The sequence below is a fragment of the Ambystoma mexicanum genome, chromosome 13, assembly GCF_040938575.1.
Source record: "Ambystoma mexicanum isolate Mex_15411 chromosome 13, UKY_AmexF1_1, whole genome shotgun sequence".
In the NCBI taxonomy this organism is placed as follows: domain Eukaryota; kingdom Metazoa; phylum Chordata; class Amphibia; order Caudata; family Ambystomatidae; genus Ambystoma; species Ambystoma mexicanum.
Genome location: NC_090938.1, coordinates 388,309,720 through 388,336,655, shown reverse-complemented (window position 1 = coordinate 388,336,655; position 26,936 = coordinate 388,309,720). Strand labels below are relative to the sequence as shown.

The following is a 26,936-nucleotide window of genomic DNA, read 5'->3' as shown; positions in this document are numbered from 1 at the left end:
CCTCAGGCCAACCTTCACCTCTTTGATAGACGCCTCCCACGCCTCATCAACTTCCTCTCCGCTCCCGCTGTCCCCCTTCCTCTGTCCTCGGCTACCTTGCCTCTCCCCTCCCTCCCTGCCCCTTCTCTTGCTCCCTCTTCAACTCCTTCTCTAACACCTCCGCAGGGCATACCTCTGATCTGTACCCCTCCCCGGAAGTTTTTCAAAGGTGGCAACCTTCTCCACATTGCCACTCTAAATGCTCGCTCTGCCATCAAGCACTCCTCTGATATCTGTCGCCTTCTTGAGGAACTGGACCTCGACGTCCTCGGTCTCACTGAGACATGGTTCACAGCCAGCTCTGCCACCTGCTTCGACACACTCCTACCTGACGGTTACAAGATCCTCTCCGTGCCCAGGCCCAACCGTTCAGGGGGTGGTGTTGCCCTTATCTTCCCTGAGTGGATTCCTGCCTCTGTCACTCCTACGCAGACCTACTCCTCTTTTGAATGCCTTGTCTGCCGACTCTCTCTCTCCTAGCCATTCCCTTACCGTGGCTACTATCTATCGGCCACCTGGTCAAATTTCCTCCTTCCTCTCTGAATGGGCTGACCTCTCCTCCTCACTCCTGTCCTCAACCACCCAACTCCTCTTTCTCGGTGACTTCAACATCCACCTCGATGCCTCCTGTCCCCCCACTGGTCTCTTTCGCGAACTCTGTAACTCTCTCTCACTCTCTATTCTCCCATCTGGGCCTACTCACTCTGCAGGGCACACTCTTGATGCTCTGATCTCTTCTGACCTTCCCCTCTCCCTTCCTCTCTCCACTCCTCTCTCCTGGAGCGATCACTTTCTCCTATCCTCCCACCTCTCCCTCCCTACCCCACAGGCAAAGCCACCCTCTTCACTGCCACCCACCTTCTCGGTCATCCGACCCATGAAGCGCGTGTCAGTTGAGGCTTTCGCTGCTACCTTCTCGCCCCCTCCTCCCCCCTCGGCTGACTCCCACCCTGACACAGCCCTCTCCATGCTCTATTCCTCTATATCTGATACTCTCGATATCCTTGCCCCCGTCATGAGAATCCGCCTGAAGCCCAAAGCCAAATGTAACTCCTGGTATGACTCGGATCTCGTCACCCTAAAATGCAAGTGTAGGGTGGCAGAGAGGAAATGGCGTGCTTCATGTTCATCCTCTGACAAACTGGCCTGTCGCCTGCTCCAAAGGCAATACCGGCTCTCCGTTCTCACCAAGAAGAGAGCCCTTATCCAAGCCCGCATCTCTGAGGCATCTAACAACTCGGCCGAACTCTTTAAAATCTGCAAGGAGCTGGCCAACCCCGCTGCAGTCTCTACCTCTCCTGTCCCCTCCCAGGCCCTCTGCACTGCACTGGCCTCGCACTTCATCTCAAAAACTCAGGACATCCTGTCCTCGCTCTCCTCCTCTCTCCTCCCTCCCTCTCTTCCCCTCTCTTCCCGTCTCTTCCTCTTGCTCTCTTGCAGCCGCCCCTCCACCCTCCTTCTCTGCTTTTCCACCTTTTTCTGCTGATGAGGTTTCCAGACAAGTCCGATCTATGAAAGCCTCGTCTAAACAGGTTCACCCCTGTTCCTCCAAAACCATCAAGGACCACATCGACTCCCTGGCTGACTTTTGCAACCACTCATTCGCTTCTGGAGTCTTCCCATCCCCCCTCAAGCACTCCCTTGTGCACCCCCTCCTCAAGAAACCCTCTGCCGACCCCCTCCTGCCCGGCCAATTATCGCCCAATCTCCATTACTCCCTTCCTGGGTAAGCTCCTGGAGAAACTGGCCATCTCCCAGCTTAACCTCCATGATGAATCTGTTGGTAATCTTCATGACCATCAATCCGGCTTCAGAGCGGCCAGAAGCACGGAAACTGCTCTCCTGAACATCCGTGAGGACCTGCTCCTGAACCTCGATTCCAACACTCCCTGTGTTCTCATTCTGCTCGATCTCTCCTCTGCCTTTGACACTGTCAACCATGCCATCCTGCTCAACTGTCTCCGTGATAACCTGGGTATCACTGGTCAGGCTCTGGCCTGGCTGACTTCTTTCCTCTCCGGTCGACCCTCCCAGGTCCAAATGGGCTCCTTCCTCTCTGACATCTTTTTCTCCACCTGTGGTGTCCCCCAGGGATCCAACCTCTCTCCCTGGCTTTTCAACCAGTATCTGGCACTCCTTGCCCACCGCCTCGCCGCTCTCTGCCCCTACTTCCAGTGCTATGCAGACGATACCCAGCTCATTCTCAGGCTACCCTCGGCCTCCTCCTCTCCTTCCCTCATCTCCGACTGTCTGTCTGCTATCCAGGAATGGTGTGCCGCCAATGACCTCTGCCTCAATGCCAGTAAGACTGAGATTCTACTCATCGGCACACCCACTCCCTCCTTCCCTGCAGCTCTCTGGCCGGCCTCCCTTGGCCCCCTTCCTGCCCCTACCTGCAAGGCTAAAAACCTCGGGGTCATCTTCGACTCCACACTCTCCTTCTCTCCTCATATATCTGACGTCTCTAAGAAGTCACACTACCAGCTGCACCTCCTCAGAGGTATTCTTCCCTTCCTCTCCTTCCCCCAGAAGCTCACTGTCTCCCGAGCCCTGGTTCTCTCTAGGCTGGACTACTGTAACAGCCTCTATCTTAATCTGCCTGCCTCCACTCTCCGCCCTCTGCAACTTATCCAGAACAGAACTGCGAGACTTGTCCTTGGCCTCAAGCCCAGGGACCGTATCTCTCCAGGACTGAAATCTCTTCACTGGCTCCCAGTGGCTGCGAGGATTAAGTTCAAAACCCTCTGCATTGTCCACAAGGCCTTCTGGGGCCTGGGACCTAAATACCTTCAACTCTCTCTTCTTAAATATCTTCCTTCACGAGCCCTTCGCTCATCCGTCTCCAACTCCCTCATGGTCAGCCGATTCTCGAAGCAACGAGCTGGGGGTAGATCTCTCTCCGCAGCAGGGGCCTCCCTCTGGAACAGCCTTCCTGCCTCCCTGAAACTTGAGGAGAACCATCTCCGGTTCCAGAAGCACCTCAAAACCTTCCTCTTCGCTTCTGCCTTCTCTCTCCCCCTCCCCTGCTAATCCTGCTTAACTCCCCACTGAATTCAGCCCTAAACCTGCATCTGGGCCACTCTCAGCAACCGGTCCAGGGCCCAGCCACTCTCCACTTGCACTGCCTCCCTGGCTCCCCCTGCACTGTGGGACTGTCACTGTATCCCTACAGCCCCCTTCCCAGCACTTGCTCTGCACTTACCTCGCACTTGCCACCAGCTGGCCCTTTTTATTTATTATTTATTATTTATTATTTTTTACGCTACTTACCTTGTACTGCACTTCCCCCCCACCTCCTCCCCATGCACTTCCTCCTTTTCCCCTTACCTCTGCACTTGCGCGATCTGAATGACACCTGGCCTAGTAGGATCGTTTGTCTGTCTTCCCCTTGTTTCCCTCCCTCCCTGCCTCGTCGCGCCTTGAAACACTTGTGTATAGGCGCGTTACAAATACCATATCATATCATATCGTATCATATATCATATCATATCCTACAAAAACAAAAAAAAAATAGACAATTCCCTGGCGTATACACCCTCCCCTCCCCCCCCCCCCACCTCCTTTCAAGGCACAGTCGCTGATCGCTGCTTTCACTTATACTGTTCAATCCGTTGTCGGCAGTCCCGACTGGCCCTAGATCATCGGAAATGGTCCGATTCCTCTGAATTAAAGTCTGTGTTTTCCAAGTTAACTATTTGGTGGGGCTGAGTCACTGTTCTCCAGGAATTTCAACCAGTACTTTCCATGTCACTAAAAGCACTAAAGAACCCGAGCCATTCAGTATCTATCAGAACGCTGGATCCCTGTATAGCTTCTGTGATCTTTTCCATAAGATAAATATCCCTGGCCACTGTCACCCATTCTTTCTTCATGGGGAGGCAGGTCCTTTTCCAAGTTCTAGCTCGACAGGCTCTGGCCGCTAAAAGTAAACAATGTCAAAGGTGTGGAAGCTTGTCCAACCACTTATCCCTTCTTTCAAGTCCAAATAATACTAAGATTGGGTCTAGTGGGTGGGAGCCTCCGTCCGCCTCTTTGATCCAGCTCAACACTTCTGTCCAATATGTGCAAACTTTGTGACATGCCCACCAGATATGCCCGCATCCATGCCAGCAACGGGGAATCACCGCTGGAAACATCTTGGAGAGTACAACCCGGTCATATTTCCACCTGTGAAGCATTTTTATGATGTGCATCTTATATTGACATGAAATTGAGGTCTTAAATGCCCTACTACAGAGTCGCACCCATAAACCGTCCCCAATTTCACAGCCCAAGTCCCTCTCCCATCTCGTTCTTAGACCCCTTATTGCTCCTTCACGGCGGGACAAAAGCGCTGTATACAGGAGGGAGATGAGACCTTTCATATCTACATGCGTGTCCAAGACCTTCTCTACTGGGGTGAGTGACCTCTGTATATGCTGCTTCCATTTCCCTGCCATGAATACCCCCTTCAATCTTAGATAGAGGAGTGGGGACAGCCTGCCAATGCCCAATGCTTCCTCCAGTTCCTGGATGCTTATGAATATATTTTCTTTCACCAACTGACCCACCCTGCAAATCCCCGCTTCAAACTAGGACTGATAATGTTCGTGGCCAGGGATCGCGTCCCTCACCAGTGGGGACCAAATGTGCCCACATTGACCTTCAATCCTGAAAAATGCCCGAACTTCTCTATCACCCGCAAGGTGGCTGGGACAGTTTGGGCTGACTGCCTCACGTGGAGCATTATATCATCTGCATAGAGACCGAGTTTAAAGGTTCTGTCTCCCACATCTATACCCATCACATCAGGGGACCCCCTCAGATATTCCGTCAAAATCTCCATGGTCATTGCAAACAATAGGGGCGACAGGGGGCAGGCCTGTCGGGTCATTCGCTGAAGATTAAATCTATGTGATAGCCACCCATTTACAGTAACTCTGGCTGACGGTTCTGCGTACAGAGCCTTGATCACTCGTCGGGCACCCTCACAGAAACCACATTTCTCTAGTACCCCATGTAGAAACTCCCAGTTGACTCGGTCAAAGGCCTTTTTTCGGCATCTATGGCCACCAAGACTGGGTTGCCACCCCTGGGTGCTGCCTCCCTCATAAGATGGAGAGTCTTCCTGAGGATGTCTGCTCCCTGCCTCCCCTGTATGAAGCCTACCTGATCAGAATGGATGAGCCTCGGAAGGAGGCCCTCTAGTCTTGTTGCAATTATTCTGGTGAACATCTTTGCATTCACGTTCAGGTGAATGCAGTCTATAAGATTGTCAGTCTGCAGGGTCTTTTCCTTCTTTGGAGATGACCGTAATTAATGCTTTCCCAAACGATGGAGGGGCCCTCCCTGTGGAAATAATATTCGTGAACAGATCCGCCAGGAATCTGTCAGTTGGCCTGCAAATGCCTTATCGAAGCCTGCCGTGAGCCCGTCCTCTCCCGGGGCCTTCCCCAGCTTCAAACCTGATATTGCCTGGAGGACTTCCTCATCTGTTATTGGGGCCTCTAGGGTGGAGACTTCTCCAGGTCTAAGGGTCGGGAGGGTCACTCCCTGCAAATAGGATTCGAATGTTTCCCTCCTATAACTCCTTCCTTCTTGTAGAATATCTCATAGAAACTGGAGAATTCTCCCGCTATCGCCTCTGGGTCCGATCTTTCCCCCTCTTTCCCATTCTTGATCTTTGCCACCCATCTATCTGGCCGCTGGGCCCGGAGCATCGCCACCAGCCTGGCACCCGCCTGATCCCCTTTTTCGTAATATTTCTGTCTCAGGTGTTGGAGGCCTGCTACTTTTTTACCCATCTCCATTTCTCTAAGTTCGTGTCTCTTGGTTTTGGTTATCCCCAGGTCTCTCTCCTTCTCTTCCTCCCCCTCGACTCTCTCCAATAGGCGAATCTCAGATCTTAGTTTGTGGGCCAAGAGCGTTCTAGTTCTCTTCTTGGCCACCTCTTCACTAATCAATCTACCCCGCCATGTAGTTTTAGCCGCCTCCCATACTGTCTCCAAGTGAACCTCACCAGTGTTGTTTAACTCAAAGTACTCTCTAATGGCTGAAAACATCATCTCCTCTATAAAAACTGCATCCCTCAATGGGAGGTTGTTACACCTCCAAAATGATTCCCTCGGTTTTAAACCCGATATAATAATGTCTGCCTAAACCAGGTCATGATCTGACCAGCTAACCCGGTGATGGTTACAAGATTCAGTTCTGCTCATATATGCTGGTGTTCCAGAAATATATAATCAGTCCTGGTTCTGGAGCCATGGACTGCGGAGTAAAATGTATAGCCTTTCATAATTGGGTGAGTTTCCCTCCAAAGATCTACCAACCTGTGGTTGCACATTAAGTCCAAGAACCCTCTGTATGGCTGCCCCCCCTACTACCTTTGAGGATCGGCTTCCCACTATGATCCAAACCCTGGACCGCCCACATGTTAAAATCGCCTCCCAAGAGGAGGAGCCCCTCTGCCCTATCCAATACCTCCCTCAGTACCTCCTTGATGAATTGCATATGACCCATATTTGGGCCATAAATGGCTGCTATGGTAATTCTGGAGTTTTCCAGGTTTCCTGAGACCACCACCACCCTTCCATCTGCTCTGCCCCAAACTGACGACTCTGTGAGCCTAAGGTTTCTGCGGAGTAGGATCCCAACACCTCTCTTTTTGGTGGGGCCCGATGCCCGATGCCCAGAATATCTGGCCCACATGTAAACCTGGAATGCGCCCTTCTTCCCCTTTCACTGTTCTAGTTTCCTGTACTAGGAGTACACCCAGACTTTTCATTTCCCTCCCTAGGAGTGAGCGCTTTGTTGGTGAGTTAAGGCCCTTTACATTAAGCGATCCTAGCCTTAAAGTTTCGACCCGGCCCCTTTTCTCATTGTCTGTCATCGAATGACATTTTTGGATTCATACCTCTTCCGGCCATATGGAAGCTGCTCAGCTCACTTTGAGTCCGATCTATGTTGTGCCTGACTCCATACATTCCCAACCTTTTCCCTCCCCTCGACCCCCCCCCCCTCCCATCCTTGTCTGCGACGCTTGCCAGTTGGCAAGCCACTAGGGAAGAGGTTTGTCCGTCCCTCGCTGTTCTTATCTCCTCACCACCCCCGGCTGGGGTCCTTTAACTTTTCCCGGCTCCTGCACCTCTGATGCAGCCCTGATCTTTTAATCCTCCTCTAGATCATGCGTCGGGGTGTTTTTTTTTTTTTTTCTCTTGTCCTTCATCTTCTTCTTTTTGGCCCAGGAGCCCTCTGGTTCTCGTCTATGCTCCTGGGGCATCAGGGTCCCTTCGTGAAGCCTCCTTCCCCCCGTGAATCGATAATCCACTCCATCCCATTCAAATGCGAGGGCAAATGGGTGGGACCATCTATATCGCATATCCTGTTAGTGAGCCATTGTGTGAGGGGACAGCATTCCCTTCTGCAGGTGTAACGCTCACCTGACTCCCACGGAGGCGCTGGCCTGGTTCGCGCTGCTGTGACCTCTTCTAAGGTGATGCGCAGGGTTAGGAAGACGGACTGGACCGGGCCCCCAAATCTGGCTTGTCTGGCTCGCAGAAGAATCCTTCTGTAGGCGAAAATAGGGGATTAACTGTCTGCAGGGTAATGCAATCAGCCTCCCACTTTCCCCTCTCACCCTCCTCGAAACCCTTCTGTGATTCCTCGTAGCGTCTCACCTTAGGGTCTGGAAGGACGAGCTCTCCATCCTGCTGATGCAGGGGCGCTTTGGTATCCAGTTACTTCACTGGATTTTCGGATTGGTGAGAACCAAACTTGCTTGGCTTCCAGGTAAGTTTTTTGATAAGAGGTTCCCCTTGTGTCCATGCACTAATGTACTAATGCTAGTGTCTTTTTCCCCATAGGGGCCGGGGTACGGAATGCCGGGGAACAGGCACCGACCCGAGATGAGAGGTGAAATTCTTGTAGAAATCAGGTAAGTCTTTAATGAGCGTTTTTTGGTAATGTCTTTTCATTCGCTCATTAACGCTGATGTCTCTTTTTCCCCTTAGGGGCCGGGATCCGGAAATGCCAGGATGCGGCGCGGACCCGAAATGAAGAGGGAATGAATCAACAGGTAAGTCTTAACATGGAGATTTAGCTTTCCTTATTCCCTTCTCTCCCTCACCTTTTGTTCTGGTCTTTTTCTCCCTAGGCGCTGGGGCGTGACTGCGAATCCGGATGATCGCTGCTGAACATGGAGGTGCCCAGTAAAGGTGAGTGGAATGCGGCGCTGCAGCGATCGACGCGATGAGCTTTTAAATAAAAGTCTTCCTTTTCAGGATTGTCGGCGAGATGTCACCGGGATGCGGATTTAGCAGGTAAGGACTTCTCCTTCTTCTGTTCTCTTCTTCTCTTCCTTTGCAGGTGATCCAGGATGCTGGCAGGCGTGGCAGAAGTCTGGATGCAGGAGCAGACACGGTGAGCGTCCAGCTGCTAGATGCAGAACAACGCGAAGCATGTGTGGCTGTTCAGGTGGGGTTTAAATAGCCTTGAAAGAAGTTCCAGGTATGTATCCTTCCCCGACCACGCCCGGATGGTAAATTAGTCCCACAGGTAAAGTAGTTCCTTTCAGGCCTCAAGGAGGCCGGGATCCTGCAGCATGGTCTGCATCAGGTAAGTGCACCCAAGCACATCCATAAAGAGCCTGGCGCCTATGGCGCCAGGACTGATGTCTTTTATGAGCCTGGCGCCATAGGCGCCAGGACACTGTCCAAAGGGCCCCTATATGGGGTTGCTGGGTCCTTCCTTGGGGACTGGATGTCCGCTTTCGGGGACGCAGGGCTTGAACCGGCTCCCCGGGAACGGGCATCATGACAGCAGGTAAGTGTGAGGCGGAGAGATCTTGATAAATCCTGACTGTGTCCCCCTCAAAGGAGAAGCTCCCCAGCCTCTTTGCCTTTTCTAGGACATCCATCTTTTCTCTGTAGCGGAGGAAACACACCACGATGGATCTTGGGACTTTCCCTCTGCCTCCACCACCCCTATGAGCTCTTTCCAGCTGGACTTCCTTGCCCAACTCCAGGGTGAAGAGTTGCTTTATTAAGCCTAGGACTATCCTCCCAACGTCCGCCGCTGTCTCCCCCTTTTGTTGGGTCACCCCTAGAATATGCAGGTTATATCAGAGTTCCCTGTTTTCAAGGTCGTCCATCTTCAAAAGCATGTCCTCTTCTCTCATTTCCAGGTTTGTCAGCCTCGCTTCATATTTCATGTCCAGCAGATCAGTCTGGAGGTGGTTATTCTCCATACCTTCCATATTCTCTTCAAGAGTGTCAACTCTCCCTTTAAGAGCTACTATCGAGGCCTGTGTATCTGTCCTTATGGCCTTGATTTCCTGCAGAATGTCTTTAAGATCATCCCTGGTAAGTGGTGCGGGGGGGGACAATTCCTGTGGCCATATTGTAGTGCGTGTCGCCAGGCACAGCTCCTAGTGTTGCTTGAGGCCTACGGACACGCTGGAGGGATAGGATTGCATGGGTAAGTGCTTGTTGCTCAGGGGTGCCTATCAATGGTTGCTCCAGGTTTCCGGTCCCCTGGGTTCCAATAGTTTGGTGCAGACTTCCAGGCTTCCCTGTCTGTACCCCTGGGACCTCGTTCCAGACTCCTTTGTTTTGTATGTCTTGAGCCCAGATATGGTTTTGTCCTAGAGGGGCCCCACTGCAAGCCCAGAGTTCTTTAGAGATTCCTCAGATGAGGTCTGGGGCCCAGTTTCTGGTGGGGCCTCCCGTGTTGAGACTTCTGCTTCTGGCCTTAGGCTCCCTCCGTGTTCTCTGTCTTTCCCTGGCGTGGGTGGGCTGGATTGCGTGGCTCGGAGCTCCACCGAGGACTGGGATGGCGGGGCACCTGCTGCCTGCTTATTTTCTGTGCCTGCTTCAGTCTCCAGAGGGGTTCCCGGGCTCTGTGCTGGAACGGGACGGGGTCCCGTTTGTTGGCACCCCGGGGTTCGATGTGGAAGCCCCCGAGGGCCGCTGTTTTATCCCGCTCCATGCCCCCGGAGTCCACGAGCTGCCCTCCCTTCCAACGTTGGGGCCCGTGCACACTGAAAAAAGAGGGTCTGGGAGAGTTCTCAGGCCCCTGCCCACGTGTCTCGGAGCGTTTATATATGCCAGGTGTGGGGGGGGGGGCCTGGCTCGTGATTTGGCTTCCTCTGGGCCTCCTCACCTCTTCTTCTGGATCCTTCCGAGGCAAGGCGGGATTGGGCCGTGTGCTGCGAGGCCCCAGTGTGCTTTGAGGCCCCCCGGCCACCGCCCGTCGTCTGTCTCCCCACTCTGCGACAAGCTGGTTCCAAGCCCTCTCTCTGCCCCACGGCTCCGAGGGGTCCCCCGGGAAGGCCTCTCTCACCAACTAAGCATGGGGGGCACCTTCGCCTCTGTTCGGGGGAACTCTCTTTCTCCCTTGGTCTGGTTTCGCTCTCGTGGTTTACTTCTCCTCCAGGCACTGGGCTACGTGTGCCTCCGAGGGTCAGCGGAAGGCCTCTGGGCCACGATGGAGCCCGTGGGGTACCCTGTCCACTCTTGGGTCTTCTAATTGTGGGTTTTTAAAATCTCCACAGTGGCTTCCCCTTTGAATTTTCCCCTGGCCTGGCTATATTCCAGGATAACAAGCTAGATACCAAAGGGGCTGCTTTAGATAACATGTGTACTCCCCCCAATCTCAGGACCCCCCCCTCACAAAGCTCCCAGTCGACTGGGCTGGGCCGGTCAGCCGTACGTCAGTCCAGATCTTCACAGGAGGTTAGGGCCTCCTACCGATTAGCTAGCTCAACCCCAATAGTATGCGCCCCTCCCTTCTGTGGGGTCAATCTTTCTAAATTAGGGTTGGACCTCCAACCCAAGGGTAATCTGTGGCCAAGAGGTGGATACAAAGGCCCCTGTGCGTGGAGTAACTCTGTGCTTCCCTCCTCCTAACAAATTTGCTCAAGCGGTTCCCTGATTCAGCCACCCTCCCTGTACAACCGTAAAACAAATCCTGAGTTGACCAAATAACAAAGCATTGTTGCATCCGATAAGGAAACCACTATGCAGTCCCCCTTCATACATTTGGGGTTTTGGCCTACCCTTCCTACCCTTCTTGCCATTAATATAAGGCTTGGGTCAATGCTCGGTCCAATCAGGTTGGTGTTGATCCAATGAGTTGTTTTATTCATCAGTGAAATAGTTGATTCGAATCCACACTTGGGGAGCCCCGGTACACCCATGATAATCCCCATAAGAGGGGCTGCTGCAGGCAGTAAATTCAAAATGCTCTTCTCTAGCCCTCCTATATGCATGTTAGCCCCAGTGTCCCCTATGAAAGTCCTAAAGCTTAAGTCGGACCTCCCAGTACCTGTAAAATTTGAATTAACAGTTACTGAGCTTAACTGTGTGGTTATTGCCTTATCCTTTGCTGGCATCACCAGCCTGCCAACCTCGGTGACGGGGCCAGGACGCTCACCACTCAACACCCCCACCCCCCGATAGTATCTCACCATTTGGCTTTGCCCCAATCGCAACCGTACTTATTTCTGCCACTCTTTTTGTTAGAACTCTGAGTCATCCAGGATAGCCAGTGTGTTCATTACGCCAGACTTAAACATCTGCAATGACTCTAGGATGGTCTAAAGGGGCTTGTGCTTTACATCTAGAAGTGATTCCAGCCAGAGCTTATCCTCCCACCCCCACCCCCCCCCCCCGCGGAGGATGAATTTAGATCCTGTCTCAGTTCCCTCTCCGGGCTCCCACCCATATGGCTATTCACCAATTGATCCGTTACTACACCCCCTCACTGTTGAGACACATAATGATGGGTCCACACTGCGCAAAGTTATAATTAACTCTTTATGGAGTTAGTAACAGCAATGACCCCCCCAGCCAGGGGAAATCTTATCAACTGACCTAGTGGAATGTGGAGTCCCTCAGATGCTGAGTCTCCACATTCCAGGAGGCGATGTCAGTGAACATATTATGACAATAGTAACCAAGTTATGAATGAGATGTAATGCACACACAAGCCCATCAATACATAGACATTTAAATATAATAACTTCTAATATGATAAACTGTAACCTCTAACACTCACCATCCGGTCCCCCATCCTTAGTCTCACCCTCTCCCCTTCCACTTCTAAAGATTTCACCAGATTCTTCCTCCTCATTGACAGTACCTTCCCCACTCTCTGCTGTTTTCATCACAGACCCCGACAACGCATCTGCAACCACATTATTTTTTCCTTGCACATGCATCATAACAAATTGTAAATCTTGTAAACTGCTCCACCACTTGATGATGCGTCTGGACACACCTTCCAGACCACCCTTAGAAAATGTACTAACCAATGGTTTGTGGTCAGTGCAAATAGTAAACTCTCATCCCCATAAGTTTCTTTTAAATTTCTCCACACCCCAGACAGACGCCAACACCTCTTTCTCAACAACAGAGTACCTACGTTTAACTTTTTTAAGAGTTCTCGAGGCAAACGCCACAGTATAAAGCTCCGAGCCATACTCCTGCATGAGAACACCACCCAAGCCATAGTTGCATGCTTCCACAAATAACAAAGTGTTCCTTGACTCTACAAAACTGCTCAACACGGGAGCATTCACCACAACCTGTTTATTGTCTGGAAACTCCTTCATACACTTCTCATCCCAATCAAACACACCTTTTCTAGTAAGATTCCTCATGAATAACAGCAACGACCCCCAGCCAGGGGAAATCTTCGCAACTGACCTAGTGGAATGTGGAGTCCCCCAGATCTGAGACTCCACATTCCAGGAGGTGATGTCAGTGAACATATTATGACAACAGTTACCAAGTTATGGATGAGATGTATTGCACACACAAGCCCATCAATACATAGACGTTTAAATATAATAACTTCTAATATGATAAACTGTAACCTCTAACACTCACCATCCGGTCCCCCATCCCTAGTCTCCCCCTCTCCCCTTCCACTTCTACTTCCTTATCTGTCTCCATACCAGGGTGCAGAGGATCCTTAGGCATGCACACCCCAAGCAACTGCTCCTGAAGAGCCATTGCCCGAACCACTGTGCCCCCTAAGGCCCTCATCCCCTCAATACAACTATTTTTTTTCAGTGTTTCTACCTTTGGGATTCCCTCCTGAACCTGAAATAGCATCCCATGTTGCTTTTCCAGTAACAGTAATGCGATTCACTATTTTGCTGGCCATGTGTTCCAAATATGAATCAAGGGAGTGTTGCAAAAGATGGGGCTTAACCTTGGTAAGCTCCTGGGCCGTTTTAATTTGTATCGTTTTTTTGCCCTTTCTGTCAGCGCCCCCGGTCTCCGATCATCAATTGCTTTTCTTTTCACCATGGTGGAAATGCACCCAACAGTAAATTTGAGCCATTATAAAATTGGTTAAAAAGAGTAAACAGACTGCTAAAACGTCAATGTCTAAATGGTGATTATGCAGTGGAACCTTCCGGCATGCCCCAGAGCATAAGAAACAAATGGTAATGGGTTGTTGGCCACAGAGCACCACAACCATCTGCGGGACAAATACAGCCACCCGCCACCCTGGATTGATAGCTTAGTAAGGACTGTTCGGCTCCAAAGGCAGCCACAACACCCACAGTCACAGATGGCCACCGGCAGCCAGTCCTCAGGAAAAACCTCCAGAGACCCAGACAGGGGGGACAGGGAACGTCCGATGGCTCAAGGAGCAGCCTTAGTCTGTCTGTCTCCCCCTAACCCCACTCTCATAAACACAAAACTTGATACAATCAGAGGCAATGGAGAGCGATAGATTTCAGCGGCAAATCAGTAGTCAACCAGTAGCACGGCTCACAGGAGGGATTCTAGCTTGGCACACTCCTCCTTATCCGATTGCCGGAATAAGTAAATAGCCACTCAGTTAGCTGGACGCAGAGTAGCAGGCAAAAGTGGAGGGCAGTGCAAATATATTCACGTACAGTTTTTCAACAGTGCAGCTTTCACTTTCCCGCTTTCGGGTTACATGTTTTCCGCACTCCACTGTCATGCGGAAGGACCAGTGCAGAGGGGTGAGGAAACCCGGGTTACCAATGGAGGTCGGCCAATGACTTACTTGCAGACCTTGGTGACTGGAGTAACCCCCTCCATGCTGCTGCACCACGAACCACCAATAACCACTTGTGCCTCCACTTCACCTCTCTGCAGCACTCCGCGCTTATGTTAGGGTTAAATGCTCCTCCTCCTCCACCTCACATGAGCATAGGCAGCAAAAACAGACTGGAAAGGCTGGCAGTCCCCCACCAATAATCCCTTGTGCCTTGACTTCACCTCCGCGCCACGCTCCGCGCTTGTGTTAGGGATAAATGCTCCTCCTCCTCCACCTCATGTGAGCATAGGCAGCAAAAACAGCAGTAAATGTGCTAATCATCTTCGTACCCAGTTTATAAAGGCTGGAGATTTCAACACCATTTTAAGCACATCCCTAGGTAGATCCAGCAGAGTTGCTAGAGCTCTTTCATTGTCTGCACAGGAAATTCACAAGGGCATGTATGATTTTGTGCTTTTAGACCTGTGGAGGACACTCCATCCAAGTGATAGGGAATATTCATATTACTCTTCAGTCCATGCAATGCAGTCACGGATTGAATGTATCTTAATCAGGACGGGACTGTTACATAGGTCTCGGGAGTGTATTCTGCTCCTCTGGACTCTATCAGAACACCCCTGCTTATTGTGGACATTTCTTCTTGAGGAGAATGTGATTGAACAACTTCTCTGGCATTTTAAATTGCATGCACTGTCGGATGTAGCATTTAAAAGTGACATCAACGTGGTCATTAACGCCTTTTTTAAAACTAATATTAGCTTGGTCCCCCTGAATATTTACTATCTGGGACAAAGTCAAGGTTTATCTTCATGCTGCATAGGCATAGAGAATGGAGTCCATAAGACCATAAGGAGGAGTTTGACGGAACTCGAGGTAGAGATCAGACAACTTGAGATTGAAATGGATCAGGTCCAGCAATAACATCCTGCTTCCATCCATAAAAGTTCAACTGGACCAATTCCGCTCACTGGCAGATCAGGAGTGAAATTAGCTTCTGCCCAGACACAGATCCGAAATATGGAGAGGACGGAAGACCTGCCACTTACTAGCCTTACTGTTGTGTTCTGAAAGAGCCAACACCTCTTTTGTTTTGCTGTAGTCACCCTGAGTGGGACGGGTATGCCCAGACATGGGTCCCATGACTGCTGGGCCGAGTGTCCCAAGCTACTCCTCACTGATGAGGCCTAACAAGACCAACACATGTTTGTGGATGCTTGTGGTCTTGTGCAGAAGGGATGTGACCTAGTAGTTCAGGCTAGACGGCCCCTTTTTGGGTGGGACCAAGCCCGATTTGCATATGGTCTTTCCCCTTTTGTAATGACTTGGCAGGCAAAGAACAATGGCCTGGAGGGTTGCCCAGAGCAATGCCAGTAGTTAAGATTAATTCTAAACCTTGCAGCCATCACCTCTTCTGTTTTGCATTCTGAAACGGGGCCTACCAACATAGCGACCATATTGAACGATGAAGGGACACTTATGTCAGATCTGAGTGACTTGGTGTATATGTTTCATACTTCTAGCAAGACACTGTATGCTAGGAAGAATACACAATTCCCTATGGAACTCAAAGCAAGCCTATGCGATATGCCAATGCGCAAGTTAAATCAGAGCACCCTATACTCTTAAATGCCCCAATCACGGAAAAGGATATAATGAATGCCATTGCAGCACTACCCACCTCAAAAGTCCTGATATCGGATGGTTTAACGGCTGTATTTTTTTTAACAAATTTAGTCCTAAAGTGTCCATGCACTTGTTGAAAGTCTGGCAGAAGCTTTCCAGCAAGGCTCCCTCCCTCCTTCTATAGTGAAGCCATGATTACGCTAATCCTGAAGCCCAGGAAAGACCCCGCTAATTGTGCCTCCTATAGACCCATAGCACTACGTGTGGTGGCATATATCTAGTTGGCAGATATGAACTCTTGTCAGGAAGTTCTGTGGATGAGGGGACAGATAGAAAAAGGGGGAGGGCGGTGTAAGGAACTCATGGTGGCAACAATAAAGACAGACACAAGTGATCACAGTTCAAGGGTGTTTATTAAACTGTATGCAGGTTGGAAAAACACCTAATCTAAACCTAAATCTAAGATGGGAGCAAGTGTCGACCATCAAACGAAAATAAGGCAGTCCTAGTGGCATTGTGTCAAATGAAAAAGGGCCTATACTAAGAAACCTATTGCCAAGCCTTCCAACTAATAGAAAAATGGTGTGGGATAGTTTTTTAAAAAAAAAGAAGTGTTCACAAATAATATGTCAGGATATGGTAGCCTGGGTCTTCCTTGCCCACGCTTTGAGCACGGGGTAAGGTGGGATCTTGGAGCACAGCACAGTCTCGAGCTCTCCCAGCATGAGACGACAGTTCTGTTTTAGCTTATCAGGAGCCTCGATGGCCAAGTCTCTTTTATCTTCAAAAAGTCTCTTGCCTTCTAGGGTGAGAAAAATAACAAACACAAAGTTCCTTTTCAGGTACCAATCGCTTTCCACAAATCATATATACAGTCCCCTTTCAGTGGGTCTTTGGTGATGACTTCCACCCCGGGAACCCGCTCTTCTGGGCTTGGATCCTAAAACAGTTCCTATCGATATCAAGGCCTTCAGTGGTTGAGTCTCCTGTTTCTGAGGGCCTGATAAGTTTACAAAAATGACTAACAAACGCAAAGTTCTGTTCTACGTATTCCTCAGGGGATGGCTTCATCCCTGGGTCCCCCTCTTCCGGGCGCAGACCCCTCGTTGCTTTCAGTCTCCCTCCACTGGGTTCACTATGGCTTATTTTTCGGGTGATGGCTTCACCCCTGGGTCCCGCTCTTCCGGGCGCAGACCGCTCTTTGCTTTCAGCCTCCCTCCACCGGGTTCACTATGGCTTTCTCTTGGTTCCCAAATCATAATGTCTTTTTTAACAGTTCATAGTGGACATCCCTCTACCAGGTTCACGTTTGTCAAAGCACTGTTTTTTGGGACTTTAGACTTTGTCCCCTCTTAGTCAGCATCACTCTTCCGTGTTCACTCTGGCCAACTTCAAATTCACATTTACTTTCAGTGTTTGCAGGATTTCTCCAGCATGGGGTCTGGCATGGATTCACATGCTCATGAATATTCCCCGTCGTCGGGCTGGGAATCCTCGGTAAAGAAAAAATCAGTTTCAGTTTCGTTTCTGAACTGTCTTTCTACTAGCAACCAATCACTGGTCTCTGGGTCATACTGCCCCCAACCAATGACTGCCCTCTACCTAAGCCCCTCCTCTGGCAGCCATCTTCATATTTTTACCGCACGTTCAAGAGTCCTTGTGCTATAGCTCTGGAGCTTTTACTGCATTTTGCGATTTTTCGAAGAGTTTACTCTTATTTTTTCGGTCAATCGAGCCTCAAGCTCCACCAATTCTACTTCCGATCCCCGGGGACCCGTTTTGGAATTTTCTACGCCCCTCAAGGGTGAATTTTCATCAAGTTTTCACTTCTTGGAGGATTCCAGAAGACCTTTGAGGCCTACACCGCGTGGTCATGGCCCAAGACAAGGGAAACACGACTCCAGGACCCAAGCTGGTCAGAAGCTGCCCTGGATGCGGACTACAGAATGTCTTCAAGGAAGATGAGCACTCCCGGTGCCTCTGCTGCCTTCACAACGACAAATCGCACGTGGAGAAGGACTGTGCGTTTTGTAAGAACATGTCGGAACAGACAATGAGGGATCGTCGTATCCGACTTGCCAACTGGCTGGAGGGGAAAGCCCCAGTCGATCCCGACGGTGACAGCCGAGGGAGAGCGAGACTGCAACCCTCCCCACAAGGTGAAAGCCTCAGTTGCGAAGGCCCTGATTCACCTGGCTAAGGCCTCGATCGAAGGAGTCGTGGCGGCCCTGGCGAAGCCTGTGGAGGCTAACCCAGTAGAGATGACATCCGGGCCTAGACTTTCCCTGCCACCCTGGAGGGAATCAATAAGACCCCTGTGAAACCCCGGGTGGAGAAAGAGGGGGGGCACTGTAGCCATAACGGACACAGATACCACCTCTGAAGATGAGCTGGCTGGCGTCGCAAAGATCCTGGACAAGAGGTTCGAGGAAGTCCGGCCCTACGGGAGGGATCCCGACGAGGCGGACGTAGAAAGCGACGGTGGACCCGACGAGGAGCCGCGGACCGTGGAGGAGACGGAGCACCGTACTCCCCAGCAGTCGCTCCCGTCGCAACTGGTGCCTATGCTACAGGACAACTCGGGAGCAATCTTGATGGCTATCCAGGCCCTGTGCACGGAGATGAGGACAAGATCCAGCAGCGCCTGGTCCGTCGGGAAGCCCACCGAACAAGCGGAGGTGAATCCATCCTCCCCCCCCCCCCCCCCCCTCCTTTCCAGCCTTCACCTCCTTTCCCTCCACCGAGGGATGAGACGGGAACGGAGACAGCGACGACGGGGATGGACGACGACGGTGGTGACGACGGGACGGATCTCCCATCACCTCCTGCCCGGGCCTCCCCTCCCGACGAAATTGGCTCTTTCCACGCCATGATCGCCAGGGCTTTCGGGGCTCTTCCAACTTTGTACCGAAGAACAGAAGAAGGAGGGCTTCCTCTACCAGCGACGGGAGGCCAAGAGGAAGACCTTCCTCTCAGTACCGTTGCTAGACGACATCTGGGACAAAGGACTGTCGCTACTCAAGAACACGTCCACAGCTCCTGCGAAGAGGGACCGTTATGAGAAGAAGTACCGGGTCCCAGATTCCGCCTGATGTGCCTTAGAGCTCAGCCGTCCCTGGATTTGGTGGTCTGCGCAGCGGCCAAGAAGAAATCGGCAGGGGCGACGGGATCAGCTTCCACTTCCCCACCGGAAGGCGAGGGGAAGAAGCTGGACGCCATGGGGCGACGAGTCATCTCGTCGGCGGCGACGAACATCAAAGTGGCCAACGCCCTCGCGATCGTGGCGCGCTACGACAGGGAGCTGTGGTTCAAGATCGCTCCCCTCCTGGACTTCCTCCCAGACGACAAGAGGGCAGAAGCCCTTGAAATCCTGCAGAAAGGTGAGGTGGCTTCGGAACCACGCCATCACGGTGGCCACAGACATCGCCGACACCGGCTTTCGCCAGGTGGGCAATAGTGTTTGCCTTCGTCGGCGCGGTTGGCGTAAGGCCACTGATTTCCATCAGGACGTGCAGACCAGGGTACTGGACATGCCCTTCGACAGGAACAACCTGTTCGGCAAGGCAGTGGACGAGTCACTGCAGGTCATCAAGGCGGATACCGAGATGGCCCGGGCCTTGGGTTCTCTCCAACAACGACGGCCGCCCTTTCGGACCTCCGGAGGCAAGTCTCAAGGTGCCTCCAAAGGATTTGGTGGTGGTTCCTTGCCGTACTGCCAAGCGGCCCATTCACTGTCACAGGAGGCCTACAGAGGCCGCGGCAAGGCCGGAGGACGTCGTCGCCAGGGAGGCCAAGGCGCCAAGGCCTCGGCGAAGCAGGATTGAACCAGCCGGGGCATCGGGCCCCCACCAAAGCACCCCGATGGGAGGCCGGCTGGCAAAATTCGTCAGCGTTTGGGAGTCCATCTCCACCGACTGTTGGGTGCTGGACGCGCTGGGCCGCGGGCACACTCTGGAATTCCAAAGAAAGTGTCCCTGTCTACCACCTGTGGCCAGGAAGGAAAACCATGCCCCACAGCTACTTCTGGAGGTACGAGCAATGCTGAAAAAGGGCACGATAGAACTCGTCCCAAAGAGACTCCGGAGTGTACTCGCGATACTTCCTCGCCCGAAAGAAGACCAGCGTTTGGCAACCCATCCTAGACCTTCGTCGTCTAAACAAATACATCAAGTCCCAGAAATTCTGGATGGTCACCCTCCAGCACATGCTGGGACAGCTGGAGGAAGGCGACTTCCTATCGTCGCTGGACTTGGAGGATGCCTACTTCCACATCCCCATTCTCAAAGGACATTGAAAGTTCCTACGATTCGTGGTCCAAGGACGACACTATCAGTTTGGATTGAAGTCAGCGCCCAGGGTCTTCACCAAGTGCCTGGCACCGGTGGTGGCGCGGCTGCGCCCGCAGGGGATCCACGTTTACCCGTACCTGGAAGATTGCCTCATCCGAAGCAAAGTCAAGGAAACTCGCCGTCGATCACACAGCGAAGACCGTCCAACTGCTCACGGATCTGGGATTCTCGATCAACTTCGCAAAACCCCACTTGGTACCGTCGCAAGACGCCCTGTTCCTGGGAGCCAGACTCGACACAGTGGCGCGATTGGCTTCGCCGTCGGAGGAAAGGACGAAGGCCATCTTGGGCAAGGTACAACGGCTGTTGACCATGGACGTGGCTAGGGTGAGGTCCATCAAGTCCCTACTCGGCATGATGTCCTCGTGCATCTACCGCGTGTGCCTATGCAGGTTGCAGATGCGACCACTGCAGGAGTTCCTCGACGCCTGTTGGATGCAAGCGGTGGGCAGCTTCAAAGACAGTATCTCACTCAGCGAGACTTTCCGCCAAGCGATCCGGTGGTGGGGCACCCGCGCGCATCTAGCGGCGGGCATGGACTTCCAGCCCCTGCACATCAGGAAACGGTGACGGCGGACACCTCCCTGGAAGGATGGGGAGCGCACACCGGAGATCTCCACGCAAGAGGCCTTTGGCTCCTGGAGCAGAGGTCACTACACACATCCTGGAGCTCCGAGCCGTGTTCTGGGCCTTCAGGTTGTTCCTTCCGTCCCTCAAGGGCAAGGTGATAAGGGTCGTCACTGACAAGTCCACCACAATGTTCTACATCAGGAAGCAGGATCTGTGGCACTGGGCCGTTGCCCAAGGGATGTTCCTGGTACCTTTCCATCTGGCAGGAAAAAAGAAAACCATTGCCGACTCACTCAGCAGGGAGCTGCGCTCGTGCGACGAGTGGGAACTTCGGCAGGATCAATTGGATCTCTGATTCCGACGATGGGGCAATCCCCAGGACGACCTATTTGCGACAGCGACGAATGCCAAGTGCCGGAGGTTCGCCAGCAGGTTTCCCCAGCTGGGGAGCATGGGCGATGCCTTCTCATTCCCCTGGGACAGCCTGTTCCTGTATGCGTTCCCTCCGTTGCCGTTGCTGCTGTGACTCATCAGTCAACTCAGACGTTCCTGGTGCAGGATGATCCTCGTCGCACCGAGTGGCCGAGGCAGATCTGGTTCCCGGATCTTCTGGACATGTCAGCGTCCCCCCGGTCAAACTACCGACAGACGTGGATCCTCTCGCCAGGGAAGGAGGCGCCATCCACCATCACGACCCAGGATCACTGAACCTGCAGGCCTGGCTCCTGCAGCACTAGAGTTCGGAGGGTACAATAACCCGGCGGACTGCAAGCCGGTGCTTGCAAAGGCCAGGGCGTCCTCGACTCTCAATTGCTATGGACACAAATGGAAGCGGTTCTCTGTCTGGTGCCGTGCACAGAAGATTAGCCCTCTGCGGATTACGGCTGCCGTACTTGCTATCACTGGCCAAGGCGGAGCTGGCACATGCCTCCATCAAGATCCATCTGGCGGCTATCTCCCGCTACACTTGAACTCCAGGGTGGTCATCTCTGTGGTCTCATCGCCTGGTGAAGGAGTTCATGAAAGGACTGTTCCGGTCGTTCTTGCCGGTGAAGGCCCCGGCCCCGGCGTAGGAGCTCAGCGTGGTGCTGACCAGGCTCATGTGGCCGCCATACGAGCCTCTGCATTCGGCACCGTTGAAGATCCTGTCGTGGAAGACGGCGTTTCTTGTGGCCATAACCTCTGCACGACGAGTGGGAGAGATCCAGGCCCTCTTCTTTAAACCTCCATACCTGACATTCCACGAGATGAGGGTAGTGCTGAGGATGCACCCCTCCTTCATGCCCAAGGTGCCGTCGGACTTCCATCTCAACGAGCCTTTGGTGTTACCTGTTTTTTTCCCGTCACCTTCGTCGCCGGCTGAGAGGACTTTGCACTCGCTGGATGTGGCTAGAGTGCTGAAGTTCTACGTGGACCGCACAAAGAGTCTTTGGAAGACATCACAGCTGTTTGTGAACTTTGGACCTGTGAACCAAGGGAAGGCTCTCTCGAAGGCTTCCCTTTCCAGATGGCTCTCCGGCTGCATCATGCACTGTCACCGGTTGGCAAACCGACCGTTGCCCGGCCGTCCGAGAGCCCATTCAACCAGATCGATTGCTGCTACCATGGCGTTCCTGTCTGGTGTGCCCCTGCTGGACATCTGCAGGGCTGCTACGTGGAGATCGACGCACACCTTCACGAGATTCTACTGCGTCGACCGGGATTCCAGGGAGGAGTCCAGAGTCGGCCAGGCAGTGCTGCGCAACCTGTTCGCCTGAAGGTGAGCCTGGTGAGGAGGTAAGAGATGCTTAATGTTGAGTTGTTGAAATGCTTAATGTTGAGCCTTGCCACCTCCCGTGGTTGTGCATGTGTGTACTGCTATGTATTCTTGTATTCATGAGCATGTGAATCCATGCCAGACCCCATGCTGGAGAAGGAACAAGTTACTTACCTGTAACTGCTGTTCTCCAGCATGGGTCTGGCATGGATTCACATGTGAACCCTCCCTCCAACCCCTCTGCGGCTCTTCTCTTGGTCCTACTGCCACTTTACGTGCTACCAAATCTGAAGATGGCTGCCAGAGGAGGGGCTTGGGTAGAGGGCAGTCATTAGTTGGGGGCAGTATAACCCAGAGACCAGTGATTGTTTACTAGTAGAAAGACAGTTCAGAAATGAAACTGAAACTGATTTTTTTTCTTTATTGAGGATTCCCAGCCCGACGACTGGGAATATTCATGAGCATGTGAATCCATCCCAGACCCATGCTGGAGAACAACAGTTAGAGGTAAGTAACTTGTTCCTTACTTCCCTTGCTTTCTTATAGTTCTTAGGTGAAAGGCTTTCGACTTTACAGGGATTTTGCTTGACCTCCTGTATGACCACTTTGAGCTATCTCGACGGCTCTCCTACGGCCTTCTGGTATCTGTAGTTTCACTCAGGGATCAATCAGAGTCAACCAGAGTTTCTCGAAGCAGCACCCACGTGGTGCTGGTCCCCTTCTGCAGCTGGTCTCCCCTTTACAATTTTTCTTTGAACTTCTTTTACTTTGCCACTTTGCAACTTTCATTCCCCACATCCTTATCAGTTTTCCATTCGACTCACTGGCTGTGATGAACCGCTTGGTTTTCTTTGCAACTGGAGTCAAGGCCGGTACCATGGTAGCAGGAGCCTCCCTCGATCCAGTTTATCGGCGTCAATACGCTCGGTGTACCTTTGACATCTGTTGCAGGACACTTGGTCTATTGTCCTCGGTTTTACGATTCCTTTTGCAGAGGTTTCGCTGAGTTTTGTCAAGAAGGGCAAGGTCATGTCTCTCCTCGTCTGCCTCTTGATGTTTGTCGCCTTTCTCCTTCTCTTGAACTGCCTGGTCTTGATAGCTGTCTCATTGTGCCGTCTGCCTCGCTCGTACTGTGCTCTCTATGCTCTCTTGCTCCCCTTTTTATCCCTCTGGGGAAGGGAAAGGGCCGTCAGGTGTGTGTGATTCTGATAAATTGCCTGACTTTTGCCTGACCCTGGTATTGGGAAAAGTCAGGTAAACGACTCTGGTGTTAGTCCATTGTCTTTCATGTTGTGCGAAAGTGTTTGTGGCGGAAAAGGAGGGGCAGTGTTTTTGAATGTCCTACGCAAGAGAATGGGGAAAAGGTTTTGAAGGAAGGAGATACCACGTATCACCCGTCAGTGTCCCACTCCCACTCCCCGAGGACACCCCATCCAGGTGATCCTCCCTCACTAGTCCACCCACAGGATCCTATAGCGGAGGCCATGTCCCGGCCACCTGGATGACAGATCTCCGCGATTTAGCCAGGGTGACACCTTCAGGTTTCTCACAGCGGTTAAACAGGCATAGGGTGCAAGCTTTAATCGGCCACTGACTGACTACTGTATGTTTTTTTGTTGAAGGGAAAGTGTGAAAGGGAATCGTATCTGGGCAATCACAAACAATGGAGGCTCTGCCAAAACTAGGGTGAATTGGCAGTTAGTTGACAAGTTGTCCCACTGAGCTTGATCATAACCCTGGGGAGTGGCTTCCTCTGAGGGTTTGACAACTGAGAACAAGGTCTGCCTCCCATCACCATCTTCAGCTACAACCCAAACAGACTCGTTTTTTGGACACTGAGAATGCTAGGATCCCTCGCTGATTGTTTCAATGTGTCCCTCCTCAGCACACGAGGGAAGCGGCTACATCCCCCATGCACAGCCCCCACCCATTCACACAAATACTAGAGCAGCGTCTTCTGATTCTAGAATAGGTCTCTGAAGTACAGGCAAGTCCTAGTTCAGTCCAGAAACTTGCTACGACTCACCTCAGCAAGCTCTACCCCATGAGGCAGACGGGAGGCTGTAAGCCAGGTCTGCCGCAGGGCGTCCTTCTGTATCTGGTGGGTGATAGGGCACCGCTGCCACACTAGCTCAGGGAAGACTTTCAGAAGCTACCCTGTACTGGCGTAGCAGCAACGTCCTATTTAAATGAAAAGCTCCAAGCTGCTGTGTACGAGCGGAGAGCTTATCACTTAAATAGTGCGCCGCTGCCACACCAGCATGGGCAGTCTTTCAAAGGCTGTCCCATTCTGGTGTAGCAGCAGTGCCCTATTTAAATGAAAAAAGTCCCGCTCCCGTGCTGGAGCACCCAGAAGAAGGGACATTTTTTTTTATGAGGAGCAAATCGTAATATATTTTTCAGTTTTGCAGGGGCCACAGCTCTTCCATTGTTTAGAATGGTAGGTATGTGCAGTGCATGTAACAGACAAATCGGAGCAGGCATATTAACACTTTGTGCGATCTAACTGGGAATGGGAAATTTGGACCCATAGGATACAAGTATATCTCTGTAACAGAGACATTAACACCCCTGGCTATATTACAGGGACTCAAACTTACTTTTATCTCTTATTTGATTCATTTTTTATTTGACTTTTTATTTTAGTGGAATTATTTGAGTACTGATTACATTTGAATGTTTAAGTTTTGGCTCCATGAGGTGGTGGTTTAGTTCCCCTCTGCATGTGAGCCAAAATGAAGGCCCTAAATGATGACTAGGAGATAAGGCGTCAGGTTCAGTCCTTACCTCTTTGCTTCTGGACTCCTTTGCTGGGAAGACGTAAGGCCTGTCCTTTCAGGCAGCCACCGTGCAACCCGATTACAGGATAACAGGTAAGCACTATGGCTACCCCGGGAGCCAGGTCCCACAGGGAAAAAAACCTTGAGGGGGGCTGGGGGGGGGAAACAAGGTGCTGAGAAGACGTTCCAGGTAAATTTGTTATTCTGGGAATTTGTCTTTACAGGAACCAGGAACAAGTAGAAAACACAAGGTTGCAAGGCAAACTAGTGTTCCGCAATACAAAACAATTGCAATGGGAGAAGCCTTCTGAATTACCTCTATTTATTTCCGGGTATCAGATGTTGCCGAGCACGTGAACGCGATGATGTCACAGCATGGCAAGAGCGTCTGGGCGCCATCTTGGATCGGGACGCAATTTGAAAGCGTTTCCAAAATGAAACCTGATCAGATAAGCGCCAAGTAGGCAAAAGCATGACTTAAGGGTTGGCAGAGGCAGATATAGAGTCTGGCTTTTGTTTGGCTGAACTGTCTTTTGTCTTGGTTATCTGCAGTTAAAAGGTTTTGCATTTTGCATTATTCATATTACCAAACGTTTTTTAGGATCAGACAACAGGTGACCATTGCCAAACACAGTTGGCCATTGCTGACTTTCGCCAGCGTCCAAACCAACCACAGTTGCCTATTCCCAAGTCAATCATTGCCAACCATGGCCCACCATCCCCAATCATAGCTAACCATTGCCAAGCATTGCCAATCATGGTCAAATCTTGCCGATCATGGACAGCGATTGTGGACCATGGCCGACTATAGCCATCTGTTGAGCCAGTAAGGTTATTCTGTGGGTTGAGTCCCCACCACAGAGATCTGAGGAACCCCTCTAGACTGCACCTTTTATACTTTCAGGGTCTATCAAAGACCTTGAAATTATATGAGGTTAATGGTCAAGGTGTATTATTGAAGTGGCAAGAGTGCATTTAGTTTATGGATGGTGTTTTGTCAAAGATTGTGTGAGAGAGAGAGATAAAGACACACGCTTACCATTCCAGCACCCAATATGGCATCCAGAAAATCATCATGGAAGAGATAAACACATGTTATAAATATAATCCCCACCTGTGGAACACCACCAATCACGGGGGCACCCTTGAACGGCATTAATAAGCATGTCAATTAATCTGTTTTACATACTGCCTGCACCTGCTGTACGCATCTATACACAACCTATAAGATAGCTAGACTGGTAATATTGCTGTGGAGAGGATTAATACACTTGCTACCGTGATCTCCATGTGAGCAGGAGTAGGTAAAAGTTTTATTTTATTTATTTCAAATATTTTCATGGTGAAACATATTCTAATGAGGCCTCACAGCGTTGACAACATTGGCAGCGTCCACGGCCGCAAGGTTGATGAAATAGGAACAGTTCCACTTTCTAAGAGTATCATCTGGTATGGAAGACTTTGCTAAACCAGGGGATTACACCAAGAACTGCACTAGAAGCAGCGAACATGCTTTAATAAGCTTGTTACCGTGGGATTTGAAAGGGAAGGCTGTATCAATCCTACTCACTGGCAAATAATCCGGCAGGGCTTCTGTATTGATCTGCACAAAAGAGGAATACATCAGTACAGTACTCCACTCATGCACATCTTCTGAACTAAGGACGTGAGACCAAAAGACATGCAAGAGAGAAGAGGTGGCACTTTGCAGCAGCACAACATCTCACTTATCTCCTGACTCAGGGTCTGAGCCCAGGCCATTGTAAAAGGGAGGCAACATAATGCGTGCCTGCTGCA

The 26,936-nt window shown here is 51.4% G+C and overlaps 1 protein-coding gene across 1 annotated transcript in view; it reads left to right on the top strand.

Annotated features, from left to right (window-relative positions):
• Positions 1-26,936, top strand: part of SLC22A17 (solute carrier family 22 member 17) — a 291,227-nt gene that overhangs the window by 9,724 nt on the left and 254,567 nt on the right. The window lies entirely within an intron of this gene.